The sequence below is a fragment of the Saimiri boliviensis genome, chromosome 3, assembly GCF_048565385.1.
Source record: "Saimiri boliviensis isolate mSaiBol1 chromosome 3, mSaiBol1.pri, whole genome shotgun sequence".
Classification (NCBI taxonomy): domain Eukaryota; kingdom Metazoa; phylum Chordata; class Mammalia; order Primates; family Cebidae; genus Saimiri; species Saimiri boliviensis.
In genome coordinates, this window is record NC_133451.1 from 117,461,204 (window position 1) to 117,469,812 (window position 8,609).

Here is an 8,609-nt window from a genome sequence, read left to right on the forward strand (position 1 = left end):
TTCTCTCCTCAGAACCCACAGGCTTCTATAAGCTGTTGGAAGAATCTGCATTCATTTCATAACTGACTTCTTTGCCGTGACTTGCCAACTACTATTAAGACTAAAAGGTACTTAAGGAAATAAGAATAGGAAATTTAAAAAGGTGATTAACACACTGAGAGAAACTGGGCCAGCTTTCTAAAAACGAAGGCACTTGCTCACTCTCTCTATTTTTTGGTTTTTTTGTTTGTTTGTTTGTTTGTTTGTTTTTGTTTTTTTTTTGAGATGGAGTCTTGCTCTGTCACCCAGGCTGAAGTACACTGGCGCAATCTCAGCACTGCAAACTCCACCGCTAGGTTCAAGTGATTCTCCTGCCTCAGCCTCCTGAGTAACTGGCATTACAGATGCCACAACCATGCTTGGCGAATTTTATTTGTATTTTTAGGAGATATGGGTTTTTGCCATGTTGGCCAGGCTGGTCTTGAACTCCTGACCTCGGGTGATCCACCTACTTTGACCTCCGAAAGTTCTGAGGTTACAGGAGTGAGCCACCGTGCCCAGCCCTGCTCTTGCGCTCTCTAAAGAACATGAACAAGTGGTAAAGAAAGCAGAGGAAATTGTTTTCACTTGAACAAAGAAAATAAAAACATTTGTCATGTTTAAAAAAACAAATCTTATTTCATTTATGAAAAGAGCATCTGTCAGTACCTACAAAGGTTATTATTTACTCAAGGTACACATCATGCCTGATGCATGCACGAATTCCTAGTCCCTCAGGATACAGCTCACACCTGATACACACATGGATTATCTCAGGATACAGCCTGATGCTCACACAGATTCCCACTCCTTGGGAATTACGCCTCCTATGCACATGGATTCCAGACCCCTTGCTGTATCTCCCCTCCCTCCCCAGCCCCCTTAGGGAAAGGTTCCCTGAGACATGAGGATACTTTGAAAAAAACACTTCTAGTTACTTTTTCTCCTTAGCATCTAAACATCCAACCATTTGTGTTATTACAATTAAAATTAAATTTTTGTAAAACATTTTGGAGGGTTTACAAAAGTCTGTTATTTTTACATATAGCAAATTTTTGATTAATAATTCATTACTATACAATTACCTATCAAGAGCTCATTCTTATTTTCAAATATGAAGTCTACATGCTTTTGTGCCTATTCAATAGCTGCCGTAGTGGGTCAGGCACAGATAGGGGAAATGTGCTACTGACCTTTAATATGAGACAAGAAACAGGTAGAGCGATGTGTCGCCCGCTTTGCAGACAATCACTCATCAACTGGTAAAGGCTGGACACTGACCAGGTGGCCTCGAGCAGCACTGTCAACTCTATAAGTATTTTATAAGCATCTGAGACCACTGACCATGGATGTCCTCCAAAATATTAAAGCTAACTTGTGGTCGGGTGCAGTGGCTCACACCTGTAATCCCAGCACTTTGGGAGGCCGAGGAGGGTGGACCACTTGAAATCAGGAGTTCATGACCAGCCTAGCCAACACGGTGAAACCCCATCTCTACTAAAAATACAAAAGTTAGCCAGGCATGGTGGTGCCCCTGTAATCCCAGCTACTCAGGAGGCTGAGGCAGGAGAATTGCTTGAACCTGGGAGGCAGAGGTTGCAGTGAGCTGAGATCCCCCCATTGCACTCCCGCCTGGGCGACAGAGTGAGACTCTGTCTCAAAAAAAAGAAGGGGGTAACTTGTTTCTTATGTTTGCCTGATATTCCTAACTATTCCTGTTACCAATTCACCTTGGTCTTCATAAACTGACTACTCAGATTCAATTCTCATTTGTGAGCTGATACAGTTTGGATGTTGTCCCCGCCCCCCCAAATCTTAGGTCGAATCATAATCTCCAGTGTTGGAGGTAGGGTCTGGGTCATGGGGTGGCTCCCTCACGGCTTGGTGCTGTCTTTGTGATAATGAGCTCCAGAGAGATCGGTTGTTAAGTGTGTGTGCCACCTCCTCACTCTGTCTCACTCCTGCTCTGGCAACGTGACCTGCCTGCCTGCTCTTTGTCTTCCACCATGAGTAAAAGCTCCCTGAGGCGGCCCCAGAAGCTGAGCAGTGATAGCACCATGCTCCCTGTGCAGCCTGCAGAACCAGTAGCCAACTAAACCTCGTTTCTCATAAATTACCCAGTCTCAGGTTTGGTTTTTGTTTTCATTTTTGAGATGGAGTTTCACTCTTGTTGCCCAGGCTGGAGTGCAATGGCGCAATCTCAGCTCACCACAACCTCCGCCTCCCAGGTTCAAGTGATTCTCCTGCCTCAGCCTCCTGAGCAGCTAGGATGACAGGCATGCACCACCACACCTGGCTAATTTTGTATTTTTAGTAGAGATGGAGTTTTTCTATGTTGATCAGGCTGGTCTTGAACTCCTGCCTCGGCCTCCCAAAGTGCTGGGATTACTGGCATGAGCCACCTCGCCCAGCTGGATATTTTTTTAATAGCAAGGCAAGAGCAGCCTAACACTGGAGCTGAGGTGAATCGAAATCTGTCACTTCACTCGGTATCTCAGTCAGTCAACTGTGGTGAGCAAGAATATAATGCAGATAAGCCAGAGACCGATGCAGAAAACAAAGCAAACAACTCTAGCAGCTGGAATGGCACAGCAGGGAAGCCAGCGGAGCCCAGCAGTAAAGAGTGCAGGGAGGAATGGAGCAGGGAGAGCTGGAATGAGGACCCTACATTCAGTTGCTGAGAGGGACAGTGAACTGAGGAAGACAAGTAAATACTGGGGGGCAGGGTGGGGAAGAGGACAGGGAAGGAAATGTTGAAGGTAGGCAGATGAGGTCAGGGAAGCTGGTCATTCATTCACTTGCTAACCCGTTCACCAAGCACACAATCACCAACCAAACAAGTGATTATTTCGAATCGACTGTGGAAGGCTGCTATGGGACATGAAATACAAGGAACAGAAAAAAAATATGTCAGGGGTGAGGGGTGATTATCTGGGCCGGTGGCATGGGGGTAAGAAGAATTTACCAAGATAGTTGTAGGTAAAGAAAGGCAGATCTGCTAAAGAAAGTACAAAAACATGTCGCAAGAAGGCAACAGGTAGGCCAGCAGAAGAGGAGCTGACTGCCAGGAAACAGAGTCTTGCTGGAGCTTTTACAGCACAGCTCATGCTGTGTGCTGGAGAGGACTGTGCACAGTATGGGCGGTGCCAAGGCTGCAGGGTGCTGAGCCCATGCCTGCTGATTAGTTGGGTGCAGGATGATTGTGAGATATTCACAGGAGGGCTGGTCCTGGACTGTGAGGAAAGGCAGACTTAACAGCTTATCTGCTTTCTCTTTTTGCTTCCCTTGGTCCCACTGGCTTGACTCTTTTTCCATAATTAGGACCCCAGAAAGAACAAAGGGGTAAACTAGTTCTAAGAATTACAAACGCTTTAGATTGGGAAAGCGACTCTAAGATAACCTGACTCAATTTGTAGATTGCACACACACTGGGGAGCTGGTGCACAGGAGCCTCTGGGCAGGCTGTGGATGGGAGACAGGGAGCTGCTGGGAGAGGGGGCCCTGCTGCGGCAGGCGGAAGTCACAGATGGCAGCAGCACCCTGAATCCAGACCCGTGGGCCCTTTGCTGAGCTTCCCAGCCAGGAGATGGGAAGGATCAGGGCAGAGACGGCCACAAGCCCAGCACAGCCTAGACCCTGGAAGACAGGCAGCCCAAAAGTCGATGGAAGGCACACACCGATGCCATTCCCTGGTGTTTCCATAGACAAAGGAAAATCGACCCTGTGGGTCCTTTACTTACACCTGTTCCAGCAGCAGGAAAAGCCCTGACTTGACCCCCTCCAAGAGAGCTCCCATCTCAAGGCTGCAGGACCCGGCCAGGAAAATGAGAGGACAACGAGGAGGAAGGGGAAGGGCAAAGAGAAAACTCAAGTGTCGACTTCTTTGCATCTCTAATTAACTTATTTCATCACCTAATTATAAAATGAAATCTTGCTTTGCCAGCGATTCTAAATTTCGAGACTTAAACTGGAAAAAGTGATCTCTTTGCGCCATCTAGTGTTGGATCTTGAGATGACATGCTCCTTGTCAGCGCAGAGGAGCTGCACGCAGCCTTCCAGAACCAGAAACCGAACCAGGAATAAATAGAGCAAGATGAGCCTCTCCTGTCACACAGCCGTGAGAAGTGTTTCAAAGCAGAAGATTATGCATTCCTAGCACCAAATGCATCTCCTCATTGGTTAGTAAGATAATCCCTAAATCTAGGGCAAGGCAGCAATTGTGATCCTATTACTGTCTGGAGGTTCAGGTATAGTGGCTCCCACCTGTAATCCCAGAACTTTGAAAGGCTGAGACGGGAGGATCCCTTCAACCCGGGAGTCCAAGACCAGCCTACGCATGGTGAGACCCCAACTCTATAAATATAAAAAATAAAAATAAAAATAGCCAGGCATGGTGGTGCATCCTGGCTACTCTGATGGGAGCCGGGAGAATCGCTTGGGCCCAGGAGGTGGAGGCTGCAGTGAGCCATGTTCACGCCATTGCACTCCAGGCTGGGCGACAGAGCAGAACACTGTTATAAAAACAAAAACAAAACACTTTACTCTTAGTACAGTGAGAACTAACACGACCGAGAATGTAGCCTTCTACAGCCTAACTTTAACAGCAGCAGCAGATCATTGACAATTACATCCCGGACTTAGAAGTTGGTGTACAGTTCTCAGAGGAAGGAAGGCTATTAAATCATGCAATTATATCTGGTGAATAAAAAAGGAATCATTAAGTGACATACACTGTGATAGGGCTATTTGATTATAAGAAGCATATTGATCAAGTGTATTAAATAGGAAATAAAATTATCACTGAAACTTACTAACTAGATCACTGAGTATTTACTATATGCTAGAAGTGGACGACGTTACTCCATTTAATCGTTACCTTAGTCCTCTAAGGCAGATGCAGCCACTGAGGCTTAAGGAGCTTAGTGACCTTGCTCAGGGTCACACGTAGTCACTGAGAGGCAGAACCATGGTGTGAACCTCAGTCTTTCTGATGACAAAACTCTGCTTTTCATTGCTGTGTTATGCTGCCTCTTTCTGTGAGAAATGCTTTAAATTCATGACTGACTAGAAACCTAAAAGCTGCAGGCCCTCTTTTGGTTTGCAGACTTTAATCTATTTCCTAACATGTTCCTTCGAGGAGCATTATCTATCCAGAAGTAACCATTTAATGTTGCAAAAAGCACAAGCTGGGTGAAATGTTCATTTAAAACTTGGAACACACGGGGATCCTGAGGCAGAGGAAGAGGAGTGTGACTTCACACAGCATTTCCAAACGCCAGGATGCAGAGACCTCCATCTGAGGACCAAACACAGCCAACACACAGATCTACAACACTGTGAAATCTACAAAAAAAAAAAAAAAACAAAAATAGCTGGGCCAGTGGCATGTGCCAGCTACTCAGGAGGCTGAGATGGGAGAATCTCCTGAGCTTGAGAGGTCAAGACTGCAGTGAGACGAGGCCACACCACTGCACTCCAGTCTGGGTGATAGAGTGAGGTGAACCAAACTACCTCCATGTTAGAAGTGAGCCTGCCTGACTCTATCTTGGCTTCCTCCCCCCACCCCGCCCCCACCACTGCCATTCCTCCCTTGAGTGCATACCTGGGTCACACAGTGCTGGGTCATGTTGTGCTTAGAACCATAGAAACACATAACCGTTGTAACCATGCCCTGTTTGACAAGCCCACCTGCTATTGTGAATTCCCCTTGATGGATCCTATGGAAAGTACTGCATGTCCCCTCGGTAACGAGTGATCACGGGACCCTCTTGTGTGTACTCTCCTGAGTTAATCAACAATCCTGGGAGCCTCCTGCCTCCTAGCTACCAGCCTCCTCCCCTAACTTGCTCACTCTGCTTCTGTAAAATTCTGCTTTGCCCCCCTTACCCTGAGCAACGTATAAAAGGAAATCATGCTGAGAGATTTTGAGCGTGAGCTGACTCTCAGTCGCCAGGGATACAGGACTCACAATCACATCTCAGAGAGTGACACTTCCTAACAACACACTCGGATGCAACAAGAGTAAGAGCCTATTTCAAAAAAAAGAAAGAAAGAAAGAAAGGAAAAAGGAAAAAAAGAATGCCTGGATGACAGAGTAGCATTCTGTCTCAAAAAAACAAAAAAAACAAAACAAACAAACAAACAAAAAAAAGGCAACGAACCAGACAATTAGTCTGTGTGACAGAAGGCTAATTGTTTTAACTTTATGAAACTTCCTATGAACAAAAATAGTAGAAAAACTGGACAAATGTCAGAACTGGACAAAAATTAAAACGAGCAAAAACAATATTAAAAATTAAAGTTATATAATAAAATCCAAAATCTAAAAAATGTTCAGCTGCAATGATTTAAAATCAACCAACCGTAAGATATTCTTTTCCATTTATCAAATCATCAAAGTTTAATCATCCTTGAGAATATACGAAAGCAGATATTCTCAAGAACTATTTGGTGGACTAACATACATTAGGAATGAAATTCGGTCAACTGTGTAACATTTCCTATGAAACTCCAACAATGAATATTGTAACATGAAAATCACATGCTTATTTTTAAAACACACATTTTTTAAGTCTCTTACAATCTTGACGTCTACATCAATCGTATCTCTTTGAGCAATCTCCCTTTCGAAGGTGTTGGTGGTAAGTCCTGGGACGTGCAGCCACTTGGCTGTCGCAGTGTCTGTGTGCCACCAGATGGGGATTTGACAGACAAACCAGCTGTGCTTTCCCAGCCTGTGCCTGTGGATACTCCTTGAGAAACAGTACATTGCTCATGGTGCAATTCTTTTGACATGCTGACAGCTATTGTACATTCGTTTGTACTCAGAGGTACAGCCTGTCTGGTTTTCTTATAAGAATTACTTGGTTACAGGCGCGGCGGCTCACGCCTGTAATCTCAGCACTTTGGGAGGCCGAGGCAAGTGGATCACGAGGTCAGCAGTTCAAGACCAGTCTGGCCGACAGAGTGAAACCCTGTCTCTACTAAAAATACAAAAAAAAAAAAAAATTAGCTGGGCATGGTGGTGTGCACCTGTAATCTCAGCTACTCTGGAGGCTGCAGCAGGAGAATCACATGAATTCAGGAGCTGGAGGTTGCAGTGAGCCGAGATCGCACCATGGACTCCCACCTGGGCAAAAGAGTGAGATTCCGTCTCAAAAAAAAAAAAAAAAAAAAAAAAAAAAGGAATTTCTTGATTTATCTTAATAGTAATAACAAGAGCTATAATTTATCCAATAAATTATACATTTAGGTGCCAAATATTTAGCTACATTATTTCTAATCCTCAGCAATTCTGCAAATTGGGTAAATTGCCTACAACTGACAAGAGGAAATTATGCTCGGAGAGATGAAATCATTTGTCAAGCGTCCTAGAACTAGTAAGTGACAGAGTCACGACTTGAATTTACGTTTGTTTAATTCCACAGTTCGTGCCATTTCTGTTGCTACATCTGCCTTTCTCGATAGTTAGAAACTGTATTTTAGAACTAAATACAGAAAGATACCTGCTTTTATCACGGAGTCATTACAATCAATGGTACTGAAGAAAGACGACGTGATCATCTTACAATGTGAGTCCCAGGATGGACACATGGCTTTCTGTGTTCATGTAAGTGCTAAGAATATTCCAAGGCTATACCCTACAACTTTCGACAATGCGGCCTCGATTCTGTTTGATTAGTGCTGTATGGTTACCACTCCCAGACTCAAGCATTGCTATTTCATAAACTATTTTTACTGTGATATATACATAACATACAACTTACCCTTTTAACCATTTTGAAATGTACAATTCAGTGGCATCACGTGCATTTGTACTGTGTGACCACCAGTCTCCAGATAGTGCAACGCTACGCAATGCTATGTATTTTCAGAACTGTTTTCTTACCCCAAACTGAAACTCTGGGCCCAATAAAAAATAACTCCCTGCTACCCTCTGCTTCCTAGCCCCTGGTAACCATTATTCTTCTTTTTGTCTCTGTCAATAAATATACCAAGATATTATTCTAATCAAATGGAATGATACAATATCTATCCTTTTGAGTATGGCTTATTTCACTCAGCATAATAATTTCAAGTTTCATCCATGTGGTAGTGAATGAAATATCAGAATTTCACTCCCTTTCAGGGCTGAATAATATTCCGCTGTAGGTATATATCACATTTTGCTATGCACGTATCCATCGACGGACATGTTTCCACCTTTCTGTATTGCCAGTAACGCTGCTACAGATATAGGGTGCAAGTCCCTGTTCAAGCCTCTGCTTTCCATTCTTGTGGGTACACTCCTGGAAGGGGAATTGTAGGGTGATTTAGTGACTCTTTGTTTAATTTTTCTGAGGATTCAACATAATGTTTTTCACAGTGCCTCCTCCATTTTACATTCCTATCAGCAGGCACAAGGGTTCCCAGAGATCCACAACCTCACCAATATTTATTTTGTTTTATTGTTGTTATTACTGTTCCTTTGGGATTTTTTTTTTTTTTTTACAAGTCAAGCTCCCAGGCCCAACCGTACCCTCAAATTCTACAAGCATTTCAGCCGTGTTACAATACAACAGGGTCACAGAAATGTGACTCACATGAACCCA